The sequence below is a fragment of the Phascolarctos cinereus genome, unplaced genomic scaffold, assembly GCF_003287225.1.
Source record: "Phascolarctos cinereus isolate Bilbo 61053 unplaced genomic scaffold, phaCin_HiC Scaffold_9;HRSCAF=440, whole genome shotgun sequence".
Taxonomy (NCBI): Eukaryota; Metazoa; Chordata; class Mammalia; order Diprotodontia; family Phascolarctidae; genus Phascolarctos; species Phascolarctos cinereus.
Genome location: NW_027556402.1, coordinates 112,077,942 through 112,096,788, shown reverse-complemented (window position 1 = coordinate 112,096,788; position 18,847 = coordinate 112,077,942). Strand labels below are relative to the sequence as shown.

General features: G+C 41.3%; 1 protein-coding gene across 1 annotated transcript in view; it reads left to right on the top strand.

Moving 5' to 3' along the window:
- Window positions 1-428: 428 nt before the first annotated feature.
- The window catches only part of SMAD1 (SMAD family member 1), a 93,504-nt gene continuing 75,085 nt past the window's right edge, over window positions 429-18,847 (top strand). The window contains exon 1 of the mRNA XM_020978301.2: window positions 429-804. The gene's annotated coding sequence lies outside the window, so the exon portion shown is untranslated. The remainder of the gene's footprint in view (window positions 805-18,847) is intronic.

Here is an 18,847-nt window from a genome sequence, read left to right as displayed (position 1 = left end):
ACCATTTTAGAAAATAAATCTCACGGCCCTAAACTTTATTTGCAAAGACCATACACACCAAGTCACTCCGACTAGGACTCAAGGCAAACAGACTTTCAGAACTTCTGAACACAACGTTATAACTCCACACCCCCTCTTGTTTGGGGGGGCGGGTGTGGGTGAAGAAAAAAAGCGGGGGAGGGGGAGAGAGTTGTCCCCAGAGTTGGTTCCCCCCGCCGTGTTTGTTGGGGGCCCCTAAGGCAGCGGCCTCCGCCTCCGCCGCCGCAGCAGCTGTTGCTTCTGAGCGTGCTCAGCGCGGTAATTTGGAGAGGATCCCTAGTCTGGGGTGGCGGTGGTGGAGCGTTTGTAAGTGTGTGAGTGTGTGTATGTGTGTGTGAGTGTGTGTGTGTGTTGTGTATTGGCAGTGGAGTAGTGGAGGCTGGGCGGCTCCGACTCCCTGACGCCAGCGAGACCAGATCAATCCAGGCTCCGGGAGAGGGAGGGAGGGAGAGAGAGAAAGAGAGGGAGAGAGAGAGAGAGAGGGAGAGGGAGAGAGAGAGAGAGAGGAAAAGCCGAGAGCGAGCTAGCGGGCGGCACAGGGCTGCCCACTGTGCGGCGGCTGCTGCGGCTGCTGCGGCTGCTGTCGGTGCCGCTGCCGGAGCAGGAGCTAGGGGAGGGACCGGCGGCCGGGCTGTCGGCCCCGCGAGCGAGCGGGAGGGGCGGCGAAGGCGGCCGGAGCTGCGGGAGCCCCAGCAGCCAGACAACGGCGGCGCGGCCGGTGGTGACTCTTCTGCACTCGCCTTTGCGGGGCGCGCCGCCCACGGGGTAAAAACCAAGGAACCCACCCGATCCCCCGAGCCCCTAACTTTCCCTTTTTTACGTTTCATCCCGCTCTCTTCCCTCCCAGCCCCGGCCGGGCTGCCCTGCCCTGGAGCCGCCTCCCAGTCCCTCTTTCTCGCCGACTCTGGGGGGTACTGCCGTCCGGGAAGAGGTGGGGGTGGGGGTGGCTGAATCCTGGTTTGCTGCAGTCCTCTATTCCCGCTGATCCCCGGCCGCCCCCCTCCCCACTGACCCCCCAGTTGCCCCCCTCTCTCTTCCCCCTTCCTGATTTCAGACTCCCGCCGCAGCGCTGGGATGGTAACTTGGGTGCGTGTGCTTGGGGAAAAGGGTTTTTTCTTCGTGGGGAGAAGAGGATGGAAGCCCCCCCCCCATGATGGCGTCGCCCGGCGGCTCTTAGAAACCCACGCCCCCCCCACCTCGCCTTTTCCCTCTCCCCTGGCCGGCTGCAGGGGTGCGCTTTGAGCTTCCAACTTTGCGTTGGCGTCTTTGTTGGGTGGGGGGGGCACTTCCCCGCCTCAGTCCTGGCGGCTCGGGCCGGCCGAGGTCTCCTGAGCTCGGGCTCCTGTATCCCTGACTCTCCTCCCGGTTTCCCTCTCCTTTGCTTTGGTTCTGCTGCTGTTGGGGCGGCCCGCGCCCCTGCGCCCCTTTGTGTCCTGCTCCCTCAGAGCGGGGAGGGGGGGGGGCGGCCAAACTTGTGGGAGTTTCAGGAACTGCCTTGGCTGGGTTTGTCTCTTGTGTGTACACACACACAACACACACACACACTTTTTCATACGCATACTCTCGCTCCCAGCTTTTCTGAAGTGTGGATCGCTGAGAAGAAAGACAACTCAGCTTTTCTCTAGCCCCCCACCCCCGCCCGTTTTCCTTTCTTGTCCCTCTGTTCAATCCTTGGGGTCGAGGTCAAGAAAAGTTCGGACCAAAAGTCTCTCTAATTTATTCCAAGGTTTGGTAGCGCATGATTTTGGTTGCCTTTTTCTCTCCTCATTTCTTCCTCCCCCAAGTCCGTGGATCCTTCTCGACCGGATCTGATTGTCTCACTCTGTGTGTATTGCAAAGTTTGCTCGTGAACAACTGTGTCATTTACTCTCTCCCAAGCCTTTGTTAGTGTTTCGCTTACTAGTTTATGCAAGGGGGTGGGGGGTGGGAGGGAAAAGGAAGACTGTGAGAGAAAGAAACGTGGGCTTGTTCTTCCACATGCCTAATATATGGGAGCATTTATAGGAACAGGGTTTTTCCCTTAGATGTGTTATGGGAAAGAGGAACAAATGTTGACAAACTTTAAGATTACTACGACGGCAGGATTTTTTCCTACTAAATTTTGAAGATGATATGATTGAAAGCCTGATTTTCTCCGAGGCTTGGTCCCGAAAATTGAGGCCCAGGCTCTCTTAAGTAAAGTCAATCGCTTTCTGACCTGCCATGAAAACTGGCATGTTTCCGTTTTTTGTTTTTTGGTTTTTTTGTCTTGGACCTGAAGTTTAAAAAATAGAACAAAACAAGCAGAGTGGCATGATTTGGGCCTGCTTTCCTAGATGTCTGTGAAGTAAATTCTTAAGTAGCTGGATCAAAGAACAGCTTTCTATCCGAACATGTCTCTTTCTAATTGGTTTTCAGGGATGGCATGCCTACACTTCAGTAACACAATGAGAAGACTGTGCTGTGATCTTCATCTTGTTTATTTATAATTACCACTTTACCTTTTATTGAAGGCTGGTGAGCTCTAGTGGAACCGGTGTTTTTAAAAGGAATCTAGGTTGGATCAGGGTTCACTGCACCAACATTTTCAGTTGGCACCACTGTTCTTTGCATCACTGCCATTTTTGTCTGTGGGTATTGGGTTTAAATATATTATACAGACTTGAAGTGTTTTCTCTCTCTCTGCTCCCACTCTTTCCCATTTGTAGTTATTTGATATTTCTCTGCAGGTGGTGCTCAGCTTGTAATATTGCAATTCTTCTGAAATGATAACTAGGGACATCGGAGATGATTTTCTGGGGCTAGGTGTTGCAGAAACCTCTAGAGAGGATCAAGGAAGGGTTGAGTTACCCCCTGAGGGTGGGGATTTGTCCTTGATTTAGTTTTGACCCCTCTAACCATAGGTATGTAACCAAATACATTTTTTGTCTCTCAGTATCCTCTTCTTTTATACCCTTGAAGATCTGATGACCACTGCATTTAAAAGAAGTGGCAACTTCAGCCATTTAAAAACAAATAAATGTTGACTTGTAACATTGTTACATTAAAAAAGGTAATCATAGGAAGCTTTAAAAAACACCCAACCTCAACTAATTCATCTTTTTTTTTAGAGGAAGTCTGGAAATCCTATTTCCCTAAATATTAAAATAGGTGATGTGCTGAATTTTAGTTTCTGTCTTGGCTTATGAGTATTTCTGGGTTAAAGATGAAATTTAATAGCTAAAGGTTAGAAAGAAGGAATAAACTTGGGTGTAATTAGCCATATTTAAGCTGCAGCAGCCTGTATAATACAGTCCAAGTTGTGTATTGTGTGTGTATAAAAGGGCCCATTTGTGTAGTCTTACAAGGCTAATGGAGGCATCATTGAGCTTTATAAATAATGTAAGTTGTGTATAATGTAGAGTCCCCAGAGACTGCAGAGAAAGCATCATTACCAGCCTTTTCAACCTGCTTGAGATCTTAAATTGATTTACAGCACTGAACTGGTGCAAAATGATACATCAGGATGACATGGGGTCAGCCTGTAAAAGTCTATGATGTCAGCCTATTAGTTCAGTCATCATAATTAAACCATATTACAGGGGCAGCTAAGCTGGAATTTGGCATTATACTTTAGAGATGAGTGGTATCTGACTTTTTTTTATGAAAAAGGCCCAAAACTCCCAGGAATGCTTCTTTGTGTTTCTAAAAGAGTAAGAAAGACTTAACAATACATTTTTAAAAATTATCAACTATGGTTTTGCAGAGAATTTCAGAATTGAAATGTTATGTCAGTCACTTTTTGAGCAACTTTTTCGTAATAGTCAAGAAGACTCATGCTAGGGATGCTTAAATTATCTCCTCCCAAACTGATCTGGGTACCAGATTCCAGAATTCCTAAGAGCTCAAAAGATACTTACTATCTAATACATCAGAGAAAATTAGAGAGCAAAGTGAGCATCTTTCTTCATGTCTGTAGCTCTCTATCCTTCTGTTGTTGCTAGGTTTCCATTGTGCTGGGATTAAACTGTGTCTGCTATAACATGATAGGAAACTGCTTTATTCTCTTTCTCCTTCGACTTAAATTGGTTGGCAAAGTCTTAAGCAGAAAAAGACATGTTTGACTTGACTGCTTGGGCAATCAGGAGAAAAGAAAACAATTTTTGATTGGGTTGTAATTATTCTGTCTGGTTATCCAGTTTATGGATTATCTACGTCCTTGGCTTCTTGTACTCTCACTTATTTTTTGCCTGGCTAGTACCTCCACTAGAAGATGTTTAAGAAGCAATAGCAAATGCTAATTAATTTTATCATTTGTTAGATGCTTGATTTGTTGGAGGTCCAGATGGAAGGAATCTCTTGGGCAAAGTGGGATTTGTGAGTTTGGAGATTTTTTTTTTATCATTGTTTTCCTGGTTCCAATTTGTCAGAATTTGATTTCAGGTGAAAGTGATTGCCCCAACTTGGTTTTCTGAATAGTTGTTTCAGTCCCAGTTTAACAATATACACACACACACACTATATATGTGTGTATGTGTGTGTGTGTATACATATATATACATATATATACACTATATATATACACACACACACACACACACACATTTGTATGTATAGGGGGTGGTTATACCACTTATCTTGTTTTTCAGTTGGTTAATGCTCAAGGCAAATGAATTTTAATGCTAATTTAAAAGAAGCATAAATAAGATGGCAAATCTAATGCAAAAGGAGAAAAAGTCCAGAGCATCCAAAAGCTCAAATGATTTTTAGATTATTTTGTCATTGGAAATGTCACTGTGTCTCCCCCTTTATTTTGCATAACCGAGAATTTACTGTGCTGGTGTTTAAAGTAGTAAAACATATCTCTATTAATATGTTAGTATTGAAATAGCTATTTGCATCTCTGAGGGAATGAGCCCTAAAATTTGTGAGAAAGGGGTGTTTCAATGACAGTTCCTTATGGAATCTTTTCAGTTCCTCTTTGATTGTCTCTTGTCATCTTTCTATATTACAGACATCACAGGATCATAGAATTTTAGAGCTGGAAGTGACCTCATTTTACAGATGAGGAAACTGAGTCCCAAACAGAGGAAAAATATAGTTCACACCAGTACTAAGATAGGAAGTAGCAGAACCCAGCTTTGTCCTCAGAAACCAGTACTCCCTTTTTCTCTATACTACCACTACTTCTTTCATTTTACAGATGAGTATATTTGGTGTATAGGGGTGCAATGACCCATTGAGGTGAGGTCATGTAGCTAGTTAGTGTCATAGCTAGTCTCAGAACTTGGGTCTCTGGACTCAGTTTAGTTCTCTTTCATTATCTTGTGGGCTGTTGAGATTTTCCTGCAGCAATCCAGCATAGTTGGTGGAGTGGAGGGGCAGGGGGAAGACAGGGTCAGGAAGTCATTTGGCATAACACTGTTCTTTTCTCTCACATGGTCTTGTCTGAGAGTTAGGTCTGACAACCATAGATCTGTTCGGTTTTTTTGCAAATCGAAATTGATTTTTTTTTTCCAAGAGGGCGGGTGAAAAAGAAAAACCCTGCATCTAATTCAATCAATGGAGCATTACTGGAAGATGGGAGATCCGAGATTGTACATGTTGAAATGAAATCATAATAGGGCCATGCCCTTTAGGCAGCCAGGTCTGAGGTATAGAGCAAGGCTTTATAAGCACTTTCTTTTGGGGTTTTTGTATTTCAAAGAGCCAGAACATATCTGTTCTATTCTTAGCCAAAAAATGAAGACTTTGTGGCTCTTCGGGAGGAGGAGGGGCGGAGAGGGGTGGAGTGGTAGAGGTGGCCTCAACGAAAAGGGAGAGAATGGAGAAGGAAAAGTCAAATCTAATTTAAAACCTGTGAAAATGAACATCAATAAAGGGAATAGAAGATTTAGGGTTAACGAATCAGCCTCTGTAATGCTACTTTTATTTGTGGTTTGTTCTTCAATACAAAGATTGTCAGGTTGGCCTTTCTGCAGCAGCAAATGGGTGATATTCTCCTATGTGTGCCAGATTGAAATCTCATTACTTTCTTCCTCTCCATTTTCTGTAAGTGGCCTGAATACAAATGCTCAATTTGACCTAAGTTGCCAGTCCTCTCCATTTGCCAGGTTGAGTATCTGATATGATTTTTATTACCCATATCCAAATAGCTTTGTAATACAAAATAACATTTCCAACCCCCCCCCCAAAGAGCAGAAACAAAGTCAAGTACAGGGATCATGATATTATAGATTGAAAGCTGAAAGGGGCCTTGAAGGTCATCTAACTGAGCTGCCTCATTTTACATCAGAGAGGATGTGCCAAATATAATGCTACCAATTTCTGATATGTTGAGATATTAGTGTCTGAGGATTGAGAGATACTCCCTTGCTGTTGGTATGGATGGAGTAGTCAAAAAGGCTTACTATTTCTGCTGGTTAACTTGAAGAAATCTGCCTGTTCTGCAGAAGCTTCATTTGCATTAGGGATAGCTGTATCTCAGGCAGGAAAGGCCAGAACAACCTTCATAAAATAAACAAGTTTGATTCCAGGGGATAAATACAACAGAGTTCTAGGAAAAGGCCCAGCTCTGCAGAATTTGAGCCACTTCTATCTTTGCAGTTTCTGTTGGTTTTGAGTCACAGCAAAGAGCTATGACGTAGTTAATGGATGAAAAGTGCCATTTGACTAGTTTTTCTCGAACCGTCAGATGGTAGAGCTTCATGGGACCTTTAGAAATCATGTTGTACAACATGCCACTCCCACCTATCTTACAAACGAGTGAAAATCGACTTAGAGAATTAACTGAGTTTTGAGGTCACACAACTTAATGAGGGCCAGAGCTGGGTCTAGATCCCAGGTCTCCCAATTTCTAAACCAGTGCACTCTCCCATCATACCATAATGGCTCATATATTGAATTTAAATTTTTACTTTACCTCAACAATTGAGTGTATGTTTATCTGTTACGGGGCTTAAGACTCAGCCTAGAGGCAGAAGACCTAAGTTCTACCCCTGACCAAACAGTTATCTTTCAGTCTCAGTGTACTCCTTTGTAAATGGGGAGAATCATTTCACTCTCTCACTTAGTTCTTGTGGGGAAATTGCTTTTTTTAAGTGTAGAATTATAGAAACATGAGGAGTTACTCTGTTTATCCTGGTCCAGGGACACTTATGTTAGCATTTCATTCATCAGATAGTTGTCCTCTGCTGATTTCCCCCCTCCTTCCTTGAGTCCAACTGCCAGTATATTAGATCCATTTTATTTTCCTGGTTTATAGGCAATAGACTGTCAGTTTTCTTTTGTGGATTTTTCATGGTGTTCTTTTGTAGAATCTAAGAATCTCAGAATATTATAACTTTTTCACTTTGAAACACTAAGAATAAAGCAAACTTTTAACTTTAATAAAAGCAGGCATCGCTTTCAAATGCTAGTTACCTAATAGCAACTTCTTTTGTTTTGGGGGAAGAGAAAGAACATTCATTATGTATTTTCAAAGGATATGGAGCCTTATGGTCACAGTTTAGAACTGGAACAAACCTTAGACGTCATCTAGTCTAACCTGTTGGTTTTGGGGATGATAAGACTGAGGCCCAGAGGGGTTAAGTAACTTGCCCCAAATCACACAGGTACAGGTGTCAGAGCCAAGGTTTGAGATTAGGACCTCTCATTCCAAATACATGTTTTTCTGCTATATCAGGCTAACTCCTTAAATAGGAAACAGAAAGAATATAATTGTAGAATTTATGGTTCCTAAGCCATACCAATAACTCCATCTTGAAAGTACAAACTTGGCTTCTCTAGCACTTGGGGCATCATACTCATTTAGATCCTTCTCAGCAACAAATACCTGATAGCTGCATATGGACTTAGGGATTTCTGGGAAGGTATTTGGTTTTTGAATCTTTGCCATACATTACTGCTATAGTGTCTATCTAGAGTTTGGCTAACAGCATGATAATTGTGTGGGTGCTTTCCTGTCAACTCTTTGATAGATATGACAAGGCAATGAATGCTTTGTTTACTAACTTCATGAGAGAGCCTTGGATATTGTATGGTTGGGTGAGGGGGTCAAGAATTGTTAGGAGAACCTTAAGTTCTTATTATAGCTCCGCCACTGTCTATGTGGCCTTAGACGATTCACTTACCTCTTGGAACTGATTTGTTTGTTTTACATCTTTGGAGATTGGCTTCATGTACAGCAAGGATTACCTGGAAGTTAATGAAACCAGGGAGCTTGGCTAGGAGGCTACTGAAATGATTCTAGCAAGGTGATGAAAACTAGATCTGGACCAGGGTGATGCAGGTAGACATAGAAAAGAAAAGCCTTGAAAAGGAAAAAAAAATCTGGATTTGGTGTCAGGACCTGGGATAGATTCTCATTTCCAGCATTTATTGGCTATGTTACCCACAGCAAGTCACATGTCCTTTCTGGGCATCCATTTCCTCTTCTGTAAACAGAGGGAATTGAATTACATGATCTGAGATTTCTTCCAGGTCTACATTCTGTGATCCTAATGGACTTGCTGCATATGGATCTCAAGGAGTGGGGTAAAAGTTGACTTTACATCTTGTACCCCTGGTGGTGGACTTCCAAATGGACCTGTTGAGTAGGGTGAGTGGAGATGAACTGGAGCTTAGAGAAGAGGTCAGAGCCAGGTGACCTGAGTCAGGAAGACCTCAGTTCAAATCCAGCTCTATCAGTTTTCTCATCTGTAAAATGAGTTGGAGAAGGAAATGGCAAACCACTTCAGTATCTTTGTCAAGAAAACCCCAAAAGGGGTCATGAAAAGTTGGGAAGACTGAAAAAACGACTAAATGAAAACAACTCCTGATGGGGGACTTCCAAATGGGTCTGTTGAGTGGACCAATTGCGGATGAATTGGAGCTTGAAGAAGAGGTCAGGATATAAAGAGAGATTTGGTAGTCATGTATGGGAATGATGGAGGTGAGTGAGGCAGATGAAGAATGGATAAGTTCTTTGAGGGTAAAGAGAGGAATCTAGGTTTGGAGTGAGAGGATCTGGGTTCAGATTCAGCCCTGCCACTTCCTATCCCCTAGCCCTTGGGAAGTCTCTTCACTTCTTTTTATGTCCCACTTCCAGCCCCAGGTCCTCTGTAGAATGAAGAGATTGGATTAGATGATCTTATAAGGTCCCTTTCATTCCTAAATCTATAATCCTTTGAGTCTCAGAAGAAGAAAGCTAGCATTTATATAGTGCTTTAAGAACTGCAAACCATTGTACATATTACCCCTGAAGACTTAAGTCTTGAAGAATGACTCATCCCTCCCTCCAGTTAGTCCGATGAGGAAGAAGGGAGAACCCTTGGCTGCAGGTAGATGAAGGGCCAGAGAATTAGTTAGGTTGTGGAAACTGAGGGAGAGAAGTTTCAAGAATCAGGTGGCAGTTTGTGATATAAAGTGCTACAGAGAGATCAGGGAGAATGAGGGCTGAGGACAACACCAGTGTACTTGGCATCTGGGGAAAGAGGTTAGGGGAAATCAAAGGATAGCAGTTTCCTGGGAACCAAATTATGAATGAGTAATTGGTTGAATTTACTTCCAAGTCAGGGTTGCTTATAATAGAACTGAAACTGAGGAGTCATCCTCAATTCTTCACTCTTCCTCCTTTGCCATATCCCATCAATTGCCAAGTCTTGTGATCATCAGCTGAAGATTGGAAGGATAAGAAGGCTGGAGAATCTAGGGTAATGAGGGTGGCATGGAAGGATGTGACCATGACCTTAAACCTAGTTGGTAAATAGTCTCAGTAAATTGGTAGAAGTAAAATGATGGAATGGAGATCATGAAGAATAGGAGACATGCTGGGAAGTTAACAGGCAGACTTGAGGACAACAACTTGTGTGCTGCTCTGCTAATTCTCATCTAAAGATATGGGGGGAAAGGTCACATTTGGGCTAAAGAAGCCACTAAACTTTAGGAATTTACTAAGTCATCTTCCATTTTTCTGTCACTGATTTGGCAACAACTTCTCTTGAGTGTTTTCATTTAAAAGAAAAGTCAAAAAAAACTTATCTCTAGGGATTTTTCTAATTATAGTATCTATTGTTCTGAAAATACCAAATATTATCTTATTTGATTCTTAATGTTGTGTGGCATTATATAGGACTGACTGTTGGGATTTTAGATTTCCCTATCACTACATGTCAGAGGGCAGGCTAGGTTAGAGCAAGATAGCAGCAGCCAGATGCTGCTTTGCATTGGGCAAGTTTGCATTTTCTGCACTTTTATCATGCAGTTCTCTCCTATAATAGGCTATATAAATGCTGAGATACAGTAGGAACATTCTGTCCATTTAACACAGTCCATCAGAATCACAGAATGTTCTGCAGGGTTCCTGACAGATGGCCACCCATCATTACTGAAAGACAAGAGGTGTAAGGGGAATTGGCTTCTTCAAAACATAGCCTATTTCATTTCCAGAGACCGTATCATCCAAAATTCTCAATCTGGGCTCTGTCACTATTCAGTCCTTTGTTATCCTTTGAGAAATTCCTTTACATCTTTGGGCCTTAGTCTATAAGGCCCATCTATAAAATGTGACAATAATAGGGAAAAGGGGGAAGGGAACAAGCATGTATTAAGCACCTACTATGTGCCAGATACTGTGTTTAGTGCTTTATAAATATCTCATTTGATTCCTACACTCTCACTTCTTACGGCTCATTTCTAGGAGCTAGCTAAGTAATGGGTATGATTTTCAACTATAAAGTTATACATGATAGCCTGGTATAATGATAAAGACAAAACTGGACAACCTGTCCTGTTTTGATGACAATTCCAATAATAGAATAATATAATTTTGTGGCAGTTGGCTACATTATGATACACTCTCAGTTCCAGTTATACCTGTTGTACTGTTATACTTGTCCTGTGGGGTTTAGGTTATTAAATAATAATAGGAGGTATTTATCTAGATAATTTAAGAGCTAACCCTTTAAGAGATCACTCTTTAAGAGCTAACACATGTTATCCCATCTCATACTCGTAACAATAACAACCCTGTGAGATAGCCATTGGAGGTCTTATTCTCGTTTTATACCTGCAGAAGCTGAGGGATTCCAGGTTAGTATGGATCTGAAGTAGAATTTGAATTCACGTCTGTCCTGATGCTAAGTATTGGGATTTTTCCACCATACCATCCTGCCCATAATAATAGCATCATAGAAAGACAATATTTTGCAGTGATGCCTGCAATAATAGTGCTAACTCATTATAACCGAACCCTACCTAACATCATGGGACCCTAGATGTAATGTCGTTGGACCTGTGGCCTGTTTAGAACAGGGTTTCAAAGGCGCTTCTCGCTCTTGTGATTGGTTCCACAAAATCATTTTTGTGGTGGTTGTTCAGTCATTTTTCATTGTACCTGACTCTCCGTGACCCCATTTGGGTTTTTCTTGACAAAGATACTGGAGTGGTTCACCATTTCATTCTCCAGTTCATTTTACAAATGAGGAACCGAGGCAATCAGCGTTCAGTGACTTGCCCAGGGTCATACATCTAGTAAGTATCTGAGGCCAGGTTTGAGTCTTCCTGACCCCTGGACTGCTACTCTATCCACTAAGCCACCTAGCTGCCCCTCCACAAAATCGTAACTCCAGGCAAAACAGTTAATTCCATGGCATCTTTATGAAGAGAGGATATCTTATATATTGGAGGTAAAATGTGGGTACGGTAGCTTTACATAACTGTGTTTTGAATGAACTTTCTGTAGAATTGAATTGATTTGATATATTTGTAGACACACATTCAGTAGCAGTTGAACTGTGTTGTAACCTGTGCGTATTATAGTCAGGGAGAGAAATTGAGACTCCCTTATCAAATTATTGTTGTCTGAGATTTTCAAAAATCTTGTTCCTAGTCACTTTCTGTATCTTTATTTATCTGTCATGTTTAAAATTGTATTCTGGTAATTCAGTTTTAGCTTGGCAGGAAAAATTTCTAAGAGCAAATAACTCTTCCTTATGAATAAAGATTTATAGAAATTTTGAACTGTTATTAGTAAAGATAAAAAAATAGAAAGTAGTATGAGTCCACTCTTAAACTAGGAGAATGTGAAACTCTTTCTATGTTGTAAATAGAAATGGCCAAATTTAGCTACTTTTGGTCAAAGGGTAATATACTTCCACCATGGAAGTATGGAAAGAGCACTGAATTTTGGAGTCTGAAGACCTTCATTCAGATCCCAATTCTTGCCCATGACTACCTAAGATGGCCATGGACCAATCACTTAACCTCCTGTGCCTCAGTTTCCTCATCTATAAAATGAAGGGGTTGTACTAGTTGACCTTTGTTGTTCCTTTCAGCTCTAAAACTTGTGTTTTTGTGATGTTTTGGCTCTGTGATCTCATGGATATTCCTTGGATATCTTAATATCCATGGATATTCAGTGTTGTGATGGCAGCTCAAGACTGAAGTGTCAGTTCAAGCTTGGCCTAGAGTCAACAAGGCTGCCATAGCAGGACTGGGCCATAAATGTTGTTTAAAGCCCTAGCTGTCATCATTTTAAGATGAGCAGAAAATGGTCCTGAATGAACTACTCTGTTTTAAAGTTAGCTTTATATTAATCCATATAGTTAACTTCATTGACGAGGATGTCAATGTCATGTCAAGGATGCTTGGATGGTCAGTGTTGAGAGGGGGTTGCTGGAGTAACGAAATTGGCTATTTCCTAACACTGAACTTGCTCGTGGACTAGAAGCCCAAGGCTTGATTGGCCAGATGTATACAAGCTATAACTCCCCTTTATTTCCAAGATAAAACATAAAGAAAGAAACTTACAGCCAAAATGAAAAACAATTTTAGCGTGACTAAAACTGTTAAATTGCCCTTCTTCCTGATCTCTTTGTAATTCTCTGACAGCTCCAGAGGTGTTGCTGGATCCTCATACACTGCTCTGCTGCTTTTTTTGTTTTGTTTTGTTCTTCTTTGGAAAGAAAGAAACATGAAAACTTTGTCATTGGTTTGCCCTTCATAAAGATAAGAATCACAGAACTGATTCTACATTTTATATCACGTCAGCAAAAGTAGGAGAAATTTGTATCTTCCAAGTATATATTTTACTTATCTGTAATTCCTTTTAGCTTTCTTTTTAAAGCACATTAAGTCCATCACTTCCGTGTCAGGAGGTAGGTAGCATGCTTCATCATCAGTCCTTTGGAATCATGGTTAGTCATTGCATTGATTAGAGTTCTTAAGTCTTTCAAAGAGTCATTTGTTTTTACATTAGTCACTTAGTCATATCATGTTCCCCTACTCCCACCTCATTGAGCCCTGCCTTGTGGCAAAGATAAACAGCAATCCAAAAGTGAAACCAGTGTAGCATCTGGGTCTGGTAGCATTTGCTACATTTTGTCTGATAACATGCAACATTTTGTACTTGGGGTCCCCAACCTCTTCTAGAGGGGAGGAAAGTGTGGTCATCTTTTTTCTATGGCTGAGATGAGTTAGAGTTTTAGAGGCTGTTTAGTGTTATTTTCAATTGTTTTATTACAGTCATCATGTATAATACTCTCCTGGCTCTGTTTTGTCTGTATCAGTTAATTCATGTAAGGCTTTGCAAATTTCTCTGAATTCTTTGTCTTTGTCATTTCTTAAAGAGCAGTAACTCCTCTTTCCATTCACATGCTACAGTTTGTTTAGCCTTTTCCCAACAATGGGCAACCACTTTGTTTTTAGTTGCTGACTACTGGAAAAAAGACTGCTATTGAATATTTTGGCTTACGTGGTTTCTTTCTATGATTGGACATATTTTTAAAAGGGTGTGTGTGTGTGTGTGTGTGTGTATTTGTGTGTTTAGAGGTACGATGTAGGTTACGGTGATGCTATGATAAAAGAGGAATGGCTAATTTATTGAGATTTTAAAAAAAATTCTGGCTAGTTTTGCTAAACTATTTGTCCTCTATCTTCCTCTGAGGCAGTGATCTGGACCCTTTTGGTAAAGCCGATGAAAGAATGAAGGCTATCAAGCTCAGAATCCTGTTTTTAAGTGCATAAAATACAGTACACCAATTATATTAAAATTCAGTTATTAAAATTTATTTTTAAAAACAAGTTCATAAACTACAGGTTAAGAAACGCTGCTCTAAGGGAAATGCCCTTCTTTGTGTCTTGGTTGGTGTTCTTGGGAGCTTAATGAAGAAAACAATACTTCCAAATACCAGGATAAAGATGTAGACCCAATAAAAAAGTGTTGCTTACAAGAAAGTGCCTAATCTGCTCCCAGCCCATCTTAATCAGTCTTTTTTTTAAATGAATTTTATTGCTGTCTTTTGTTTTTGCATCACCTACATTTCCTATCATATCCCTCTTCTGTCTGTCTCTCATATAGACATCCTTATAATGAAGAATAAAGATGAGAGGAAAACAAAGTTAGCAAAACCAACCTGGCATAATACAAAGCAGCTGGCACTATTCGTGCAGTATTCTGGACCTTGAGTCTCCCATCTCTGTTCAAAAGGAGGAGGTGCCTTTTCATATCTTGTAGTGCCAAGCTTATTTTGCATCATTCAGTGTAGCTCATTTTGTTGTTTCCATTTCCATTGTTGTTATTCTGTATTTTGTTTTCCTGGTTTATCAGCATGCATCAATTTTTATATCTTTCCATGATTTTCTATAATCTTGATATTCTCTTATGTTTCTTTGTATGTTACCAGTCTTGTAGCATATTATTCTTTTTGGCAACTCTGTATTCCAGCCAAGCTAACCTTGTTGTACCTCATATACAACATTCCTTCTGCCCTCTCCGCTATCTACCTCACCCCCATTGCTATAAAGGACCTTTTCTCACCTTTGCCATTATTTAAACAGATTTAAAGCCCCACTCAACCCAACTTCCACTTCCTTCATAAGGCCTTTCTCTCCATCTGTTGCTAATTTGTCTCCAATCCCTCTTCTTCCAAGAATTACCTGCATATGCTTTGCATTTTTTAAATTTACTTAGATGTAAACTCCTACCACACAGTGTGGCACATAGTAGGTGTTTAATAAGTGATTGATCAGTTATCCAACAAAAATGTGATTTGTAGGAAGGGGCCAAGGAACTTGTGGCCTAGGTTATTGAAAATCTGACTTGGCTGACAACTGAGGTGATATCAGGATAACATACTGGTGTTTGTTTGCCCTTTTTAGTAGCAGGCCATAAAGATGGGTGAGCTTCTATGCAGGTAGAAAGGGTCAAAGTCTTTTCTTCACCTAATCTAGTTTTAGGGGGAAGGGATTAATTTTATTAATTTCATGATCCACAATTAAATTTTTATTCTCTCAAGATTGAAGTTTTTAGAGACAAGAAGGGAGAATCCTTTTCCTTAAAAACAAAAAATGCCCACAAATTCTTCTAATATTCTGAACTTATATGGTAAGAAAACCTTCCTGGGGCATTACTGATTTGATGGAAACTCGATAGTATAGTGGTAGGATGTTTACATATGTGCCGAGAAGATGTTTTTGTTTGTAGTATTTGAGCTAAAAAATTGGAATTCCCTTATTCTAAGTGTCGTAACAGTAGCTAAAAAGTTCTCTGAGCCTTGCCTTCCTTGATTCTGGGGGCACTGAGAGGGAATTGCCCACATTTTGTTTGAAACACACACACACTCAAAAGTTGGAAGACAGTTGCTGCTGTAGGGTTGGATTTGTGAGGACTGTACATTTTATTTGTCAAGATTTTGTTGTTTTTTTTTTCAGCGAGGCGATGGGGTTAAGTGACTTGACCAGGGTCACACAGCTAGTAAGTGTCAAGTGTCTGAGGTCAGATTTGAACTCAGGTCTTCCTGACTCCAGGCCGGGGCTATTCACTACACCACCTAGCTGCCCCTTTGTCAAGATTTTCTAGAGAGGAAGTTGACTTGGCCCCATTGGTAAAGCCTCCTTGCTCTCAGTGGCCATGTTGAATTTCTGTCTAACATTGGCTAATGCCTTTGCAGGCAATGTGGGGTATGATGAATAGGGAATAGGGAGGGGTTCAAGTCTCACCTCTGATATTTATTGGCTATGTGACCTAACTTGTTAGTGAGCTATATAAATGTCTAAGAAAATTGCAAAACAGCTGCTAATCTACACTGGGGACTCTCTATACCCAAGAAATTACAGATCTGGGGGAAATTTTTATTATGAAGAGAAAGAATATTCTTGTTGTTGTTTATTTGGGGAGTTTAAAATAGACAGAGAAAAGTTCTACATTCTGATCCAGACTACTGAAAAGCTAGATGCCAGTAACCCTTCTCATATGTGTTTTCACATCCCATGGCCTGAGTCTGGAGGGCAAAGATGGTTATCATTCATCTCCTGAGCACGGATTTACCTGCTTATCATTAGCTAGGTGGAAGGAAGTCTAGCAGGGACTTTAGCAGTGGAATGTAAAACTCTTGGGAGGGCTTGGGCTGCCTTTTTTTTTTTTGTCTTTGAATCCACATGGTTTTAGCACAGTGCTTTGCACATGATAAGACTTTAATACATATTATATCAAAGAGGGCAAAGGGCAGTGTCAGAGGTGAACATTCTCGGTGTTGTGGCGTAACTGAAAGAATGTATTTAGAGTAAAAATACCGGAGTTCAGACTCCATCTCAGCTTTTGACTACCTATGTGATCTTAACCGCTCTCAGACTATTTCTTCCTCTGTAAAATAAGGGTGAAGGGGACTAGTCTAGATTCTCTCTCCATTCTCTTTGGGCTCTTAGATTCCCTGATCATAACCTGGTATAACCTAGCCTAGGACTCTGTGGTAGTAGGGACAGGGCAGAATAGGACACGGCCATAGTTCACTAGGTTTGTGTGACATTTGAGTATTTCCATCTACATTTTTGGGGGATGGGGTGGGAAATAGAGCTTCTAAATTCTGCTGCCATACTGACCATTCTCTTTTCCTTCTATTCATCCTTAAGTGCTTCCTGGATGAAAAGAATTTGGGAATGACAATTAGAAGAAATGTTTACCCTGATCCATTTAAGCACATTTTTAAAGTTTTCTTCAAAATCTGTCCCACAAACATTCTTTCTGCTAACAGTAGACAGGGTGTGGTATGGAAGTGGTATATCAGTTTTGTTTTCAGGAGTGACCTAGTTAATTGAGCTGGGGGTAATGATGTGGTGAATATAGTTCCTTTACCAGATATACATAGGGTCTGGTTAAAAATATCTGGAAAGAGAAAGAGAAGTTGCTGGTAGCTCACCATCTTAACTACTATAGCTTCCTGTTTTGCCCATGCTGGCTTTGTAGTCTGACATCATTAATTACAACCTCTTTCTTGTTTTTGTTCCAAGTGGTATGTTTAGGGCTTTCATTTGGATTGTACAAGATGGCAGGAAAGAGGCAGCATGGTGCCACAGAAAGAATGGGGAAAGTGATGGATTTGTAATCAGAAGATCTGAGCTATAGTCCTAGCTTTGCTCTTGCTAGTTGTGTGAATACCAGCAAATCTCTTAATCCTTTGAGTCTCAATATCCTCATCTAGAAAATGAATTAAAATTTTTTGTTAAGCACTTCTGTGCCAAGCACTGAGCTAAGTTTTGGGGATTCACATATGGAAACAAAGACAATTCCTCTTTTCAGTTAGCTTACATTCTATTAGGGAAGACAACACACATAGGGGATGGTGGCCAGAGAAGGGCACTTTGGTCCAGAAAGCTATAGAAATGGTGAGTGAAGTCATAGGGAAATACATTGGCACACCCTGTCCAGGAACAATGGCAGAGATGCTTTGTACTTCCAGAACTGGAAAGGGAAAAGGGGTGGTGTGGAGAGACAGATGAAGATTACATTTGGTTTGACTAGGCTGTGAAAGAGAGTAGGGAGTGAAGTGGAACATGGGCTGAATCTTTCCTGATAAAATCGTCCAGAAAAGTCAGGCCAGCAAAAGGGAGACTTCCAGAGCAGAAGTTCCTTTGGGGCATGGTTTCTAATGTAAGTCAATGAGACAGTTGTAGTAGGTGATCTCTCAAGTTAAATTCCAGTTTCAAATCTATAATCCTCAAGGTTGGGTGGGTTTAATTTTCTTTATCCTTTAACAACTTAAATGTCAGCAAAATTAACTCGAATAAAAAATTAGTTGAGTTGATAAATAGCTTTTTGTGTGTAATCATTAAAGAACCACTGATTGTTGATCTGGTCTGCCTCTTCTTGTTTACCCTGATAAGCACTGGGATCAGTGAATGGCAGCCTGCAAAACAGCATATGCCCATTGTAGGCAGTGATCCTGCATTATGCTTTTCATTATAAACCTATTATGTTAATAGACATTATTATATTAATAAACCTCATTTACTCCCCTTTCTTTCATGAATAAGGAGGCACAAACCAGCCTGGGTTGGACATGGAGTAGATTAAAGCTCCAGTGCCGATTAGTGGGATCAAGCCATGAAGGACTGCTGCACCTCCAGCATGGGATAGATAAGAAAACCCAATGTCCTCCCCCCAAAAAAGCGTACCTCGGCTTCATCAGACTGCCAGAGGAGTCCACAAACAATTCAAGGTCTCTGCTATAGTGTGTAGACCTTGAGAATTTCCCTTGTGAACACTCCCTCTACAAGTATGGTCATACCCGATCAGTCAGTCTGTAAAGGATTGCCTGGGCACCTAAGGGCTTGTAATTCGCCTAGGATTTCAGGGCAAGTGTGGGTCAGACAGGACTTGTACCAAGTGAGGTCTATTCTCATGGCTCCAAGGCCAGCCCTCTGCTCCCTGTTCTCTTCTGCTCTGCGGGTCAGGATCATCAGGCTAGATATTTATGCCAGTAGCAGCTTCCCCTTGTCTAAGTCTCTGGTCATATGACAGTCCTTGTCCTGTTTGGAAGAGGAGACAAGGTTTTGTATTTGAAGTAGGATTATTATGGGAAAGTGCAATTCTGTC